Source organism: Narcine bancroftii, chromosome 4 (assembly GCF_036971445.1).
Source record: "Narcine bancroftii isolate sNarBan1 chromosome 4, sNarBan1.hap1, whole genome shotgun sequence".
NCBI lineage: Eukaryota > Metazoa > Chordata > Chondrichthyes > Torpediniformes > Narcinidae > Narcine > Narcine bancroftii.
In genome coordinates, this window is record NC_091472.1 from 113,801,235 (window position 1) to 113,818,091 (window position 16,857).

Here is a 16,857-nt window from a genome sequence, read left to right on the forward strand (position 1 = left end):
GCACTTCTGCTGAAACTTTTTAAACGATTCAACAATGTCTTCAGCCTCCCCGTCCATCACTGGGTGACCTGCTGTTGCTCCATATTGTTTTTTCTCTTCTACTTCATATTTCAGTGACTTGCAATCAATTGTACAGCTTAATTCATGTTCTCTTATACCACTGCCACTATGTTATGTTTGTTTCTTGGGAAGCTTCTTGAATAACTTACAAATGGAAGATTCAAATAACAGCAGAGATTTTACTTACTGATGTCTTCCACCATCTCAAGAAACTGTTCACATACATGTCCACAGTCGTGCACTACAGTTACTACATGAGAAGGGTGTTGCAGTTACAAATAGTTCACATTATTCTGCCTATATAACACCGGGGAAGCACACAAAAGGCTAGGGGAACTCAATGGGTCAGGCAATAGAAAGTCAACATGTTGGATCAAAACCTGCTTCTTGGTGAAACACAGATGATCTAATACCTTCTGTAAATACTGTCTAACCCACTGAGTTCCTCCAGCTTTTTGTGTGCTGCTCCAGTTATCCAGCCTCTGCATGCTGAGGGAAAGATCCTGTCAAAGAGCAGTGGAACAGAGGAAGGGCCTGGTGGTCACTAGTATTCAGATAGTTGCAGTTAAAAGAGCACTTTAACTGGACTGTTTAAATCTGAAAATATCACTGGTTCCAAATCTTGATTATATGATGTATCTATTTTTTTTTATTTGGGATTCAATGAATACAGAGGGCATACACTAGCAATATGAAATGGTATTTTATCAGTTAAAAATCAGTGTTTGGAGTACCTTTCTTGCATTGAGTAGAATGCTTAATAAATGTAAATAAGAGCACAACTCCTCTGATCGTAGATCCTCAAGCCAATTTACTCATTACTACTAATAACACATGAATATAATAATAAAAGGAATGTGGGTTGGCACAACAGGTTCAACTGCCTGGGTTCAATCCTAATCTCTGATGTTTGGAGTTTCCATTTTTCTCCCTCTGACTGCCTGGGTTTGCACATCCAGAAGACGGGAGGATAAGTAGGTTAGATGGCCAATGCAATTGCCTATCTGTGTATGGGCCGAGGGGGAGTTGATGTGAATGTGAAGAGAATAAACCACGAGTCGTGTGAATGAATGTTTGATAATTCAATGGGCTGAAGGGCCCTTTTCCTTTCTGTATAACTCTATGAATAAGCCATTCAGCCCTTTGAGGCTGCTCTGCTGATCAATAGAAAATGAACAGTCTTTGTTGGCCTCCCCTCCTCCTCACTGCCCCTAATCATTGTGATGCCTGATTATTTTTTCCCCTGGAGTCAAAATGTTGATTCATCTCAAACTGGTAATTAGTGAAACATTTCAGACTCCACAACTGGCAGGAGTAGAGAGGGAAAAAAATTCACAATCTTTGGAGACTAGATTTTCCCTCTATGATTTTTAGATGGTACTCCTGAGAATTTGCCCTCCTATTTTAGACTAATGCTGGTTTCCCCATCCCCAGCCCAAGAAGAAACCGCCTCATGGCATCAAACTTGTCAAGTTCCGTCAGACTATCATGTATCGCAATACGCTCATCTCTCACTCTTCTAAACTCCAGCCAGAACATGCTCAAATTTCTCCTTACCAGACCATCCCTTTTTCTAATTAATAAATCCAGTGCCTCCAAATATACTCACTCTTAAATAACAGGACCAAATAGGAGATAATGACATCGGTGTGGCCTCTCCAAAACCCAACACAATTTTGACAAGACTTCTTGCCTCTGTACTCCATCCCTTTTGCAATAAAGATCAATGCTCATTTGCTTCCTCAATTGGTGTTGTATTTGCCCTATATCTTTCTGTGGTTCCTGAACAAGGCTACCTAGATCTCCTTCAATACCAGCATATATTTACCATTTAATCAACATTCTGTTTATTTGTTCCTACAAACTTGACATCTTCATGAGTCCCTTCATCATACTCCCATCGTTTTGATCTGGGAACTTTTCTGTGAAATATTTTGGGCATTAAAATTACTTTACACTTGTTATGTACCAGACAGCAGTGATCAAAGTTAGGCCAGATGGTGTTGTATTTAAAATATTTTTAATTATTGATCAACAATGATAGAACACCTAATCTAATTTATTTACACTTATCTAAACTTAACTAAACGTATCTAACTTGAATCCCAATGCACGAATATACCCCAAATCTAACTCAAGTGTGAACATGTTAACAAATGAAATAACTGTAAAAAGATAACTAATGTTATCTGCAATACCGGGAGAGCAGATAAAATCAAAGTTCACAAGTAAAAGTCCTTAAATTAGTCCCTGATTGATGGTAGAGGGGTAGCAGCTGTTCCTGAATCTGATAGTATGAGTCTGGTGGCACCTATACCTCTTTCCTGATGGCAGCAGCAAGAACATGTGCTGGATGGTGTGGGTCTTTGATAATTGCTGCTGCCCTCTGATGGCAGTGTTCCCTGTAGATGTACTCAGTAGTGGAGAGGGTTTTGCCTGTAATGTCCTGGGCTGTGTCCACTTCCTTTTGGAGGACTTTACGCTCTGGTATGCGTGTTCCCATACCAGACTGTGATGCAGCCAGTCAGTACACTTTCCACCATACATCTGTAGAAATTTGCCAGGGTATGAAATTAACCAAACCTCTGCACACTGCTGAGGAAATAGAGGCACTGATGTGCTTTCTTCATGATGCTATTAGTGTGTTGGGTACAGAAAAGATCCTCCAAGATGGTGAACCTAAATGTACTCACCATCTTCACCTGATACCCTAATGATCACTGGATTGTATGCCTCTGGCCTTCCCTTCAAGTTAACAATCGGCTCCTTAGTTTTGGTGTCATTGAGTCCAAGGTTGTTGTTGGTGCACCATTCAGCCAAGTTTTCCATCTCCGTCCTGTATGCAGGCTCATCCCCCTTCCTTTATACAACCCACTACTGTGGAATGGTCAGCAAATTTGTAGACTGTGTTATTGTTGTACTGAGCCACACATTCGTAGGTGGAGATTGTGTGAGACTATAAATAAATAATTATCATCTAACAGGAGGAAATGAGACCGATTGTCTATAACCACATATGAGGCCAATCTAGCACAGTATTTCTTTGGAGAGTTGTTTGTTCCTCTGCTGTCTTCTTAAAAATGGCCCCTGAGCTGGTCACATGGTCTGTGCACCTGGGATTTACAGGGCTTCTCTCCTCACTCTGGAACTGTATCCAAGTTAGGAATATGCTGTTGAAAGCCTGCTGCCAGTTCAGTCACTTTCCAAAACCTGCAGGCTTCTGTTAAATCTGTTCTCAAAGTGGCAGTCCCACACAATGAACTGCTTATAAGAACCCTTTAAAGGTTGCAAAATTTGTCAGCACTGGTTGAAATAATTGGCTGTTTTCCTGCACAATGCTCTTCTGCTTAAAAAGCCAGTAACACCGCTCAGGTTTCTCACTGATGTCATCACTTGCACATACAGGCAGTTCATCACCCAGTCTTTATCACCACAGACTCACACCACCTCTTTCACTGATTCAGCTTCTTGATAATGCCTCTGGCTTCAGTAAATCAGCCCTAATGATTCCTACTCAGGGGCATGGCTGTGGCTGGCTGACAGGCAGCTTGAGCAGCTGATGTGTCATCTATGGGAGGTTCCTCTGTTCAGGAGGCTCATGGAGACCAGGACTTCCAGCAAGAAGTTTAAAAGTATGGGGCAGGATACTAACTCAAAGGAGAGGCAGATACTTTTCCATTGACACTTTGGACTTCAACAACATGAGGTGAATGGATGGACATACAGAGTTGTTTTATGTTCAATCCCTGACCAGAGTGCTGCTTTAAATGCACATTCTGGGCATTGCCTAGAATGTAGACTTCTCCTTTTAAAGTAAAACCTCATGGATATTGTGCCTCTTTTAGGTTAAACAATTAATGTAACTGCAAACTTGGAAATTTCTGTGCTTCTTTTATTCTTGATTACTACCTGATAAATGTCTGTATTTTTCCTCCTGGGAAGTGACAGCTTTCAGGAAGCATCTTTTATTTCTGATTTCTGCCCATTGCTGGTGCTTTTCCATCTAATGTCAACATGCAACCCATCTGCAAAATGATTCCCAGACATTGGATCCAATTTCATAGACACACTGGCAACACAATTCTTTTTTCCTTTCAACTCTATCACCTCAAACAATTTTATTGTCATTGCATTGCAAATGTGATATGGACTGCAGTTTCTTCCCATTAATTTAGGGGAAGACTGTTGAAATTAAAATTTGTTCAAATTAGAGCTATGCAGCTCAGAAACAGGACCTTTGGCCCAATTCATCCATGATGTCTTATATGCCTACCTGAGTTATTCCCATTGGTCCATATCCCTCCAACCTACCTTATCCATGTACCCATCCAAATATCTGAAATATCAAAATTGTACCTGCTTCTCACTTTTTCTGGCAGCTTGTTTCAACTACCCACTGTCCTTTGCGTGAAAAGGTTGCCCTCTGATACATTTAAAATCTACCCACACCCTCATAAGCCCATTCTCTCTCGAGTCAGCAGAAACAGGCCTTCAGCACAACTTGTCCATTCCAATCAAGCCCGTCCCATTTGCCTGTGGTCCACCCTATCTATCCCTCTTAACCTTTCCTATCCATATTTTTTTTAATGTATTCTGAGCGTTACAATAACCACATATGAGGCCAATCTAGCACAGTATTTCTTTGGAGAGTTGTTTGTTCCTCTGCTGTCTTCTTAAAAAATGGCCCCTGAGCTGGTCACATGGTCTGTGCACCTGGGATTTACAGGGTTTCTCTCCTCACTCTGGAACTGTGTTCCACTTACCCAGCAGTCTGTGTGAAGGTGCCTATCAGGTTCCTTTTAAATCTTTCGCCTCTCACCTTAAGTCTATGCCTTCTATTTTTGTATTCCCCTACCCTGGTTAAAAATAAATGTGACTATTTCCCTTAAGTATGCTCCTCAGAATTTTAAAGACTTCACAGGTCCCATCTTGGCCTTCTACACTCCAGAGAGAAAGGATCCAGCATCTTCTGAACTCCACCCCAACATTCCAGAAAACATTTTTACGATTTTTTGCTGCACCTTTTGCACCACGATTATCCTTTTCTTAAAGTTGTGCTCAATATTCCAAGTGCTGGCTATAGACGACACTTTCTTTATTCTAATATATCCTAATTTCAAAGTACTATCTTCCAAGGCGCGAGCTATGATATTCCAAATTTCGATCTCTTTAATCCCAACAAATCAAACTCTGGCTGTTATTTTATGTAGCTTTAATTTGTTGATAAAACAGAAACATTTTGCATAGCTTCACATTAAGACTTTCATAATGATGAATAACAAAGTATTTACTGCATAATGAAGATGTAAAAAGCATTTAAAGGAATACATGAACTTTAAAGAAATACATATCAGTACTTAAAGAGAAAGTTCAAAGAAAAATTTCTCATGCTCACGCTTCCTTCAGATGTGATATAATAATAAACAAGTTGTTAGTCTGGGTGGATGTTACATCATAGTCACTATGGTAATATTACAAACCATCATTCTCTTAAAGAGACAGGCACAAATTAACTAAGAGTTTAAAAAAAAACAAGGTTTTAACCTTTTACACTGGCTCCTCGATATCTGTGCTGTTATATCATGACTTCCTTGCACCTGGACTCAATGCCCTGACTAATAAGGCAATTGTGCTAGATGCAATCCACTCCATCCTGTCTACCTCCATCACCACTTACATGGAACTTTATAGCTGTACCCCATCTCTGTTCTACAACACACTCCAGGGCCTGACCATTCATTATAAAAGTCTTGCCCTGGTTTAACCTATCAAAGTACAACACCTAGAATTTGTCTCCATTAAGTTCTTTCTGCCATTCCATGGCCCACTTTCCTGTTGTAATCTTAGATAACATTCTTCATTATTGGCTACACAACTGCAAACTTGCTAACCATGCTAATTAAGTTGATATCTAAGTTATTAATATAGATGACAAACAGCAATGAACCCAGCACAGATTCTTCTAACACACCACTGGTTACAGGCTTCTAATCTGAGCTACCACTGCCCATCAACCCTGTTTTCCTACCATCAAGCCAATGCTGTATCCATTTGACTAGTTCAGTCTGAATCTCCTGTGATCTGATCTTCTGGAGCAGCCTCCCATGCAGGACATTAACAGTTTCTGCCATATCAATCCTCTTAGTTGCCTCTTCAAGAAACTCAACAAATACACATCAACTGTCCATGATCAGTTCATCCCATTGCAAATGGAGGTAAATTCTGTCCCAGAAACTGGTCTAATAACTTACCCACCACTGGCATCAAGCTTGCAAGCCTGTAGTTCCCTGGCTTTCCCTCGCAGCCTTTTTGAAATAAAGCGTGCAACATTTTTTTGCCTCCTAGTATTCCAGCACCTCCCCCTTGGCTAATGATGATAGTTATTTCTACCAGGTCTCCTACAGATTCTACCACAATGTCATTGAATGCAGTTCTTCAGGCAGGGGAGATTTTATCTATCTTGTATTTGACGGTCGCCATCAACACAATCTCCACTGGAATGTGGGCTCTCTTTAAGACATCACCTTTCTGTGCAGTAAGTACAGTCAGAAATTCTCATTTAGGATCTTGTTCATCTCTTGTTATTTGACATAAAGGTGACCTTGCCTATCTTTGCGAAGCCCCATTCTTCCCCATGTTATGGTTTTGCTCTATGTATTTGTAGCATCTCTTTGGATTCTCATTTACATCATCTCCCAGAGCTTTCTCATCCCCTCTTTGCCCTCCTAATTTCCCTCTTTCCTCAAGATTCTTTTCATCCTATCTGTCTATACATGACATATTCCTCCTTTTTCTTGACAAGAACCTCAATATTTCTGGTCATCTAGCTCCCTCATCTTGACGCGTTTGCCCTTGATATGAGCACACTGGTGTAAATGAAATTAAGCTTCCAAGCTTGTATAATCACTACATGCTTGTTTCCATTTCCTTGTTTTGGGGGTTTTTTTTGCATCTATGGAACTGTGCTATTACATCTTGGTTTGATGATTTCACTGCTCTTCTCCCTTACCAATTCTCTGGAAACTTATCCATATCCAAACATCTGCTTTACACATCCTAACTTTTACCAAGCACTGTTCCCTCCTTAATTGGTCCTTAATTGTAACTGTAAAATTCCTGTCTACATGGCACTCCCCTTGATCCTCCCTAGTTTTGTAACATCATGAGCCCTCCAACTGTAACCCAGTGTTCCTTAACCTTTTGTACACTCTGAATTTTCCATCCATTGATAGTAGCTGTGTCTTGGTAGAGATTTTCGTTAAACACAGAAATCCTGCAATATTGCCGTAAGGAAGACCCAGCATTAAGCAGGCTTCGGTTGTTTACACTGAACCGAACAGAGCCAGCATAATGCCGAGTCAGTGTGTCTTTTTACACAGCAAGCCAGCTTTCCAGGAGCAAGAGAGCCAGGATGTGTAACGTAACAGCTTTGGCGTCTCGTGTCACATATAACATACCATATTTTACAGCATTTTAAACCTGCTTATTTTTTTCCCCAAAAAGTGGCTTAAAATAGTCACCCTGTCTTGTATGCAAAGTTGAAATTTGTGATAATGGTGAGTAATGCTGACAGTGACCATTGTCATTGCATGGCTCACTAGCATTATTGCTATCGGTCCCCACACTAGTCATTGGTGTGTTGAGAAAGTGATAGGTTTGAGAGACTAGTCTAGTCACAAGGGTTTGGAATAAAACATTACTTTTATTAACACAACAATTAATAGAAGAGAGAGGGAAAATCATAGCAGAAATAAAACCCGTGCATAATTTATAAAAGAGCAGGGGAAAATAAGCACACAATTTAATAAAACCTATCCACACAATTTATAATAGAGCATGGGAAAGTCTACTGCAATTATTGATCTATAAGCAGTGGATTTCAAAAGTTTTCTTTCCACTCATATACCACTGTGTAATCCCTAAGCCACAGGTGCTGTGATTAGTAAGGGATTACTTAAAGTGGTATGTGAGTCGGAGGGGGGGAAGTTGAGATCGAGACCCAATTGTTCCTGAAATATTTTTCTTGAGAAAAATTGTCATTGGTCCATTTCCTTTGGAGTTGTGAAACTGTGCACATAACAGGTCAGTTAGGTACAATTAAAACAATGGTTTTCAAACATTTTCTTTCTACTCACATACCACCTTAAATAATCCATAAGTAATTACTACTATCTATTGTGTGGGCTGGTAGCAGGTTATTAGAGGGGAGCAGGACAAAGGGGTTCAGACTGTTCAAATGGGTCAAACCCACAGACCAGCACAAGGTAACTAGAGACACCTGAGGACAGCAGAGAGGGGGAAATGTGTTCAGTGTTGGGGGCTGGTTGGTCTTTTATCACAATGCCACTCCCCAACACTAATCTCCTCTCCCTTAATATCTGAAGGTTTGTCAGTGACCATCTTGAATACATTCAGTAACCGAACATTCACACCCTCTTCTGTAGAGTTCCAGATTCAGTACCCTTTGATACATACTTTTGATCTTATTCATGAATGATTAAGACCTATTTTAAAAAACCAACAACCACTCCACATCTGTTCTGTCCAAACCATGAATTATGTACTTATGAATTAAATCATCTCTCATTCTTCTCCCAGCAACACATCAGTGCTTAATGAAACAGTGAGTCTAGAGAGGATACATCACTATTTCACCACCAGCTCATTTCATCTCCAGCTCCAGCCATTTCATCTGCATTCATTTCAGACTTCTGCATTCATGGGATCATGCATAGATATTTGAGATGAGCTAAACCCCAAGTGCCTGCCAGTCAGGTATTTCCGAGTGAACTGCTTGCTGTCAGCCAGATCAATTCTGCCTTTTACCTTTGTTGTGTGATTGTGGGCTGCTAGGAGAGAGTGGGACAGCAGTATTATTATTTTAAGCATTTTCCTGTTGTCCTACTTTCATGTTTTGTCCAAGTTTTAAATGCTTACCCATAAATACACTAAAAAAATACTGTCCTCATACACTTCCTTACCGAATTAGTCTCAGATTAACTTTTTACACAGATGGCATTCCGGGACTGACACTACACCTGCTGCAGGAAAGAAGCCGGGACTGGAATGGCCCACCATTCAGTGCTTTTTAGTCAGCAGGCATAGCATTTATATATTTTTTTTTAAATCTGCAAATATCCCAGCCGTGTAAAAGTCTCTACTAGATTCTTACAGCATGGAAACAGGCCTTTCAGCCAAACTCGCCCATGACAACCCAAATATCCCACCCACACTTGTGTCACTGCCTGCATTTGACCTGAAACCCTCTAAACCCATCCTATTGATATCTGTCCAAGTATTTCTTAAATGTTGCAATAGTACCTGTCTCAACCACCTCCTCTGGCAGCCTATTCCATACACCCACCACAGTGTGTGTGTGTGTGTGTGTGTGTGTGTGTGTGTGTGTGTGTGAGTGTATAAATGTTCAAGGATTCTCATGATTTCTATATATGCCTCTTAAAAAAATTACTCTGTAGACCAATTCTTTAACTCCTGGTCACTTACTGTGAAGTGTTGCCAGACTCCAGCATTAATTTAAGAGTTAATGGAAGTCCATCTCAATCTTTTAGGCTCGGGCAGATCTACTTTTACACTGCTGTTTCTTTTTTTAAAATCAATCCATTTAACTTGGTAACTTAACTGCATGGTACCAATGTGATTAGATTACAGATTAACTGATTCAAAATGCATCCTTGAATAATTGTAAGCACACTTGTGGCTAAAGAGAACAAAAATTAGTCTCCTTTACGTTTTGCCACTATTTCCAAAAATAAGAACTGATACTAGAAGATGAAAATAAAACAAACCAAAACATCTATAATCAGTTTTTAAAATATGACAGTAGTTCTAACAAAGTATTTGCAAATCTTGCATTATTATTCAGCTGACAGAATTTCTTGATAGGTTGTTAGATCCCTGCAGCATTTTTTTGGCAGCTATTGAAATATGATTATGTGCAATTCAAATCAAAGTATGTGGAGGCTTTGGAAAGGGAACAGAAGAGATTGACCAGAATGTCACCTGGTTTAGATGGTATGAATTATGGGGAGATGTTGGACAAACTTTGATTGTTTTCTTTGGAGCTTCGGAGGCTGATGGGTCACCTGACAGGTATATAAAATCATGAGGCATTGATATTGTCGACATTTAGAATCTTGTGGACAGCACATACTGCGGGACATACTGGGGGGTTTAAAAGAAGATGTGTAGAGCAAGATTTTTTTTCACACCCAGAGAGGTGTGGGTGCCTGGAAAAGATTGCCAGTGGCAGTGGTGGAAGCAGATACAATCGTCGTATTTAAGAGGTTTCTAGATAATACACATGAATTTAGGAAAAAGAATCTGTTGTATGTGATATCATGTATGTACCCTGACAATAAATCTGAATATGCCAGAAATAGAGGGATATAGATCATGTACAAGCAAGAGTTTTACTTTAACTTGGGCATCATGTCTGTCATAGTCATGTAGGCTGAGAGGCCTGTTCCTATGCTGTACTGTTCTATGTGATGAAGAAAGCATTATTAATATTAATATTAAGCATTATTAATATTAATATTTCCATTCTCAATTTTTTTTAATGGAACAAAATCCCATTAAAATTTGCAGTCAAATGTTTTGATCACTACATCCCTAGTTCAATTCCTGCATCTGAACCCAACTAATTTTATACCTTACCAGGTCACCTTGGTCTTCTCTACTGGGAGCATGTATGAATATTATACAAATATCCACCAACAAACAGGAAGTTGAGAGGTGTGTACTGCATAGTGCAGTGCTCCTGGCAGCTTCTAATCTGCCCATTGCATGAAGGATGTAAGGTCAATTTGTGTTCGTTTCAGTCAACTTAAATATGCTTTTCCATTACATACTAAAGAGCTGTCAATTTCAGTTTACCACTGTGACTGTCCACTTCATTTTCTCTAAGGAGCCATGCTGGGAGCAGATGGGTCAGATATTCAGCCTCAATAAGTCAAGCGCACCAACGATATGGCAAAATTAAAATTTTAATCAAAGACTTCATGTGCTTTGCTAAGAACTAAGCAAGCAGATTGTTAGCTTTGTAAGTAGGTCACACGTTGCGTTGAGCAATCTTACTTTGTCTTTAGCCATCTGGTAACATGCATCAATGTCAGGTGTGTGAAAATATAGCAGAGAAGGTGACCTTGGTAGGCATACTCATCCAGCAAACTTAGACCACAAGAGGTTTCTCTGTGAGATTATTTTAAGGACTGACTATAAAAAATATTAACTTCATGGAACAAGCTATTCTTCAAAAAAAGTAACAGGAATCTGAGAATTACATGAATACAAAAGGAGTTTGAGGAAAATACACAAGAACATTTTGATTTAACTCTGCCATAAAATCCTCAATTTATTCAAGGTAACTGTATGCTATTACATGATGGTGAGGCCGCTCAGTTTTATATCTCCACCTTCTAAATTTTGGCATTCATGGAAAGTTGCATTTAACAAATTTCAATGATTCTCTCAGAATTACTTTCATTTGCAACTACATGGAGAAAAGACAGAATCAATACAGAAAAACAACAGACAGAAATAAACTGAATATTTATGTTTATGAATTTTGATGTGTTCTAGCAATTGCAATAAATTTTTGTTTATCTGGTAGAAAACCAGAAAAAAAAATCTAAAATATAAAGCAATTTCATAAGATGCTTAGTGAATTTTATTTTTATGGAAAATAAGTGGAAAAAAAATCATGTTTAGTTTGTTTATATTTACAAACAAGGGCAGTACAGTTTTTGACTGATTAATGGCAACTTCAAAGATTTGGCATGTGATGGAAAGTATAATCATTTCTTTTGTTGCATTTTCTACTGATACTATTTGGCTTTAAATCATAGATTTCCACAGTAAAAATACTATCAATTAATGAAGGGCAATAATTGCATTTTAAATGCTCTTTTTAGAGACACTGAGTTAACATGAGGAATGAGAAGAATAATTTGAAACAATGAAAATGATCTAATGGAAGAGTATTGATATTCATTTTGAAATAAAAGTAGGTGACCCAGAAGTTGTGCAATTCAGTAATCTCGCATTTCAAGAAACATTTGAGCATTTTACAAATTTTATCAAGAAATCGAGAGCAGAGATAGGAAAATTACTCCATGTGGCCCCAGAACTGACCATTATTTATTACTCAAAGGACAACTGTATTTTTAGTGTGTCAGATTCAGACCCGACTGAGAAAATCCCAAGCATCTATCCTTCTCAGCCAAAGCATTAATTCTCCAATGCCCCATTGAGGTCTGATCTTATCCACCCTCTACCTGCTCACCCCCAACCACTGCCACCAATCCTATGACTATTCTCAAATCTCCTGCATTTTTGTTTGCTGGCCATCAGGTCAGGTCTTGATCCTCTAGTTTCTACCTGATTCTCCACACTTCCCCCGCCACCCCCCCCCCCCCCCCCCCCCACCCTCATCGAACACACAGCTCCAATCCTCTCCACTCCTGCACAGGCCCCCATTCAAAGACAAGCCAGTCTTGTCCAAAATTCAAACTTCTGAAAACTACTGCCTATTCATCCCTCAGCCCTGATCTACTACACACTATCCTCTCACTTCCCCTAATAGTGTGTGTGTGTGTGTGAAAAAAAATAAAAAAAACACTTCAGCACTTCACAATACAAGGGCCACTTTCAGAACAATGAATCTTTGTGATTTGATATCAAGTCAATTAATAACTTTAAAAGCCTATGGTCTTAATGTACTGGATTGAACAGAAAGGGAGACTTTTCTGGCCTGCATTTCATTTTTAGAAATGAGGTTAGTACAACATGATCAACAATAGCTAATAAATCAAAAAGATGAGGTGTCTGACACAATGTACATCATTCTGATCCACAATCTTAAATGTTTCTTAAAGTCTCACCAATATGGATAACTTTCTGGGGAATTAAAAGACAACATTTTAGCTTGGTAAATAAAAATGTAGTGGCAGAAATCTGAGAATTCTACATCATAGGCCAAGAGGTTATCTAATAGCAGTAGTGCAGAAACTACAGAAGTCTTTGCTATATAAAGAATGTTGTTTGACTTGCTGAGTTTTTCCAGAATTGTTTTTAACTCCAGTTTTATGCTGATATTATCTACATAAATGAGCTGGTACTCATGTCCTTTATCGGGACATCTAAAATCCGGAAAGCTCCAAAATCCGGCAAGTAGGGAGAGAGACTGCAGCACCAGTCGGGCAGGTGAGGGCAAGATACTGGCAGCGTGACTATAAGGGGGTGGGGGTGGATACGGCAGCACAATTCTGGTGGGTTTAAATCTAGCTTTCCGAAATCCATAAAAATCATCTGAAATTCAGGACACACTGTCCCCAAGAGTTCCAGATAAATGATTGTGTACCTGTACTGTGAATTAGAAGCAAACTCTTTCACCTCGATAATCTGCTTAGATCCTTTGTAACATTAGAAAACTAAAGCTTCCTGCTGGAAATTAGAGAACATTTAAGGACCGTGCATCATTGAAGAAATATATGCAGGTCAGTGAATCTTGGCCTCAGATTCAGAGCCCAGATACTGATTAAGCCCTTCTTCCAGAATCACTTCTGCTGGGAGCACAAGATTAATAAATTTCCCAATAATTTATGGGATTTCTTCAACCAAAAAATTCATGCCTAGAATTAATACCAAATTCACTGAATGGAGCAAAGACAGGAAGCTCAAGGGATTTCCTGGGCCATTGTTGTTCACTACATCAGTGAACAACTACTGTCTACAGACAAAGTTGTTGACTGCACTGATTTCAGAAAGAAAGCTTGGCAAAGGGGCTGGAAAAGATAAGAGCAGACTAAAATGGTATAAGTGAAGAGATGATGGTGAATAATAGTAGTACCATAGAACACTACCACACAGAAACAGGCCCTTCAGCCAGCTAGTCCATGCCGAGGTCCATCAACCTGCACCTAGTCCATTGCCCTCCATACTCCTCCCATCCATGTACATATTCAATCTCTTGAGTATCAAAATCAAAGCCACTTCCACCCACAGCTCATTTCCACACTATCATCACCCTGAGTGAATACGTTCCCTCAAATATTCACCTTTCACATTTCACTTTTCATCTTCAACCCACGTCCTCCAGTTCTTATCTTACCCAACCTCAGTGGAAAATGCCTGCTTGCACTTACCATAATTTCTATGAAAAGACTCTTTAGTCAGACACATGGATGCAAGAAAAATAGAGGGTTATGGATGTGAGGTACAAAAGGTTTAGACTGTTCTATAGGTTTAAGTAGGTTGACACGACATCATGGGCCAAAGGGTCTGTATTGCGCTGTAAAGTTCTATGTTCCATGCACCTCAATTTGAATACCTCTGTCAAATCTCCCCTCATTCTCCGACACTCCCTAACCTATTCAGCCTTTCCCTGTAACAGCTCCTCCAGTCCCAGCAACATCCTTGTAAACCTGATCTGCACTCTTTCAATCTGATTGATACCTTTTCTGTAAGTATATGACCAAAATTGCACACAACACTACAAATTTGGCCTCACTAATAATTTATGGAACTTAAACATAACATACCAACCCTTGTACTCAATAGTGAGTAAAAATAAAAGTCCATTGTACCAAAAGCAATCTATACCTGATCAATCTGTGAAGCCACTTTCAAGGAATTATGTATCTGTACTGCCAGATACCTCTGTTCTGCTGCCCTTCCTCCTACCATTTACCATGCAAGTCCTACCTTGATTAGACCTCCCAAAGAGTAACACCTCACACTTGTCAGCATTAAATTCTATCTGCCATTTTTCAGCTCGTCCAGATCCCACTGCAATCTTTAAGAAAGCGTCTTTCTCACTGTCCACTACAGCCTCAAGTTTGATATCATCTGCAAATTTGCTGCTCCAATTGATCACGTTATCAACCAGATTGTTAATATTAGTGACAAACAACAAAAGACCTAGCACAAATCCCTGAGGCACACCAAGAGTCAGACCTCCAGTCCGAGACTCTCTGGCTTCTTTCACAAAGAGAACGTCTAATCCCATTTACTGCCTCATCCTGGATGCCAAGTAATTGATCATTCTTGACTAATCTCTTATACAGGACTTTCTCAAAGTCATTTCTAAAGTCCATAAAGACAACATCCACTGTCTTTCCTTCATCAACTTTCCTGTTATCTCCTCAAAAATCAGTTAGACATAACCCACTGTGCACAGTCATGTTAACTATCCTAATCAGTCCCTGTCTATTCAAATTCTTAAGTATATGTCTGATCTCTTAGACTATCTTCCAACAACTTACCTCCTACTGATATCAAGATCACCGGCCCATAATTTTAAACAACGTATAATCCTCTGGCACCTCATCCACAGCTAAGGATGTCTTTAACAGGCCCTGCAATTTCTGCTCTAGCCTCCCTCAAGGCCCAAGGGAATGTTTTGTCAAGCCCTGGTGATTTATCCACCCTTATTTGCCTCAAAATAGCAAGTACCTCCTCCTCGGTTATCTGCATTGGCTCCATCATCTCACTGCTGTTGCAGGAAGCCCAGATGGCATACCAGAGTATCAGAAATCAAAAGCTCTATGATAGAGATATTTAAAGTTGAGTTTCCTCAAGATGCACTACTTTCCTCCTGGATCCTAAACATATGCAGTTACTTAGTCATTGCTAACTGCTACTTGTGTAGGGTAGGTGATTAAACCTGTGTTGGGGCGAGGTGGGAAATGGGGTGTTGATGGAAATATAAGGAGAAAAAGTGGGCTAAACATAAAAAGATGGATGTTGATGGTCAGTATGGACTTTGTGTCCCAAAAGTCCTGCTTCCTTGCCTCATGACTTTGGCTCTTCCTGTCTGCAAGCTGAATATCTGACACAAATGTCTCAGACAAGCTGATCTTGCAGCCTAAGGATATCGCCGTGTGATAAGGTGGCTTATGGTGCTGGTGGCAAAAGGGGAGGGCAGGGCAGCCTAGAGTCAGTGGCAATGTCCCATGTAGTTCTTGGAAGATGCACAAATTTGAGAACCTACACCATCAGATTTAGGTCACTTCTTTCACTAATATCAGACAATTGAACGGACTTTTCCTTGATAAAATGATGTTGCGGTCATACTGTTTTAATCAAACGTTTTCTCAATACAAAATTAAGCAAAAATTCAGAAGAAAGTGTTATAATCTGTTCTGTGTGCTTTCCAGGAGAGTCAAACTAGGCTTGAGTAAAACAAAGTTTTTGCGCTGAGGCTCCGTACACAATAATAAGCCTTTTAATTCAATTGTTCTGCAGATAAGTCCACCACTTCCCCATTATTCTGGGCCTCTTCCAATCAACTGGACAGAGGCTGCACGCATGTGGCCAGTAATGAGGCCTGCAAGTTCAACCAGATGAAACACATTTTCTCTGGACCACAATGCACACACAAACATTCACAATATACAGCACATAGTAAATCCCACATACAGTATGTTTCCCCAATTATGAAAAGCTTGGGTCCAGATGGTTTTTGGTTATTGGTTTTTTCTAGTTACAATGGCTTTAAACAGCCCAGTAGCTTCAGCAGAATACTTGTATCATCAGTTAAACAACAAAAAACACCAGCAGGGTTTGAGCATGAAATAATGTTTAATACATACTGAAAAACAACCTGATCCCCGCTTACAAAATAAGATAAATAACTCCAAACACTAGAAATTCTCCTCTATGGCTTTTGCCAAATGTTTCCTCCAGTGTCACCTCCCTGATCAACAATGGTTTTTTGCCTTAGTAGTCTCTCTTTGAATTTAATTAACTGACATTTCTTGTTCTGTTATGAATGCA

The 16,857-nt window shown here is 39.6% G+C and overlaps 1 protein-coding gene across 3 annotated transcripts in view; it reads left to right on the forward strand.

Moving 5' to 3' along the window:
- plcb1 (phospholipase C beta 1) overlaps window positions 1-16,857 on the forward strand; it is a 1,044,484-nt gene that overhangs the window by 1,005,404 nt on the left and 22,223 nt on the right. Inside the window, exon 34 of one of the 3 annotated variants that reach the window (XM_069932443.1) lies at window positions 10,741-10,868. The exons of the other annotated variants lie outside the window; for them this stretch is intronic. The gene's annotated coding sequence lies outside the window, so the exon portion shown is untranslated. Of the gene's footprint in view, window positions 1-10,740; window positions 10,869-16,857 lie in introns of those variants that run through there. 3 annotated transcript variants of the gene reach the window in all.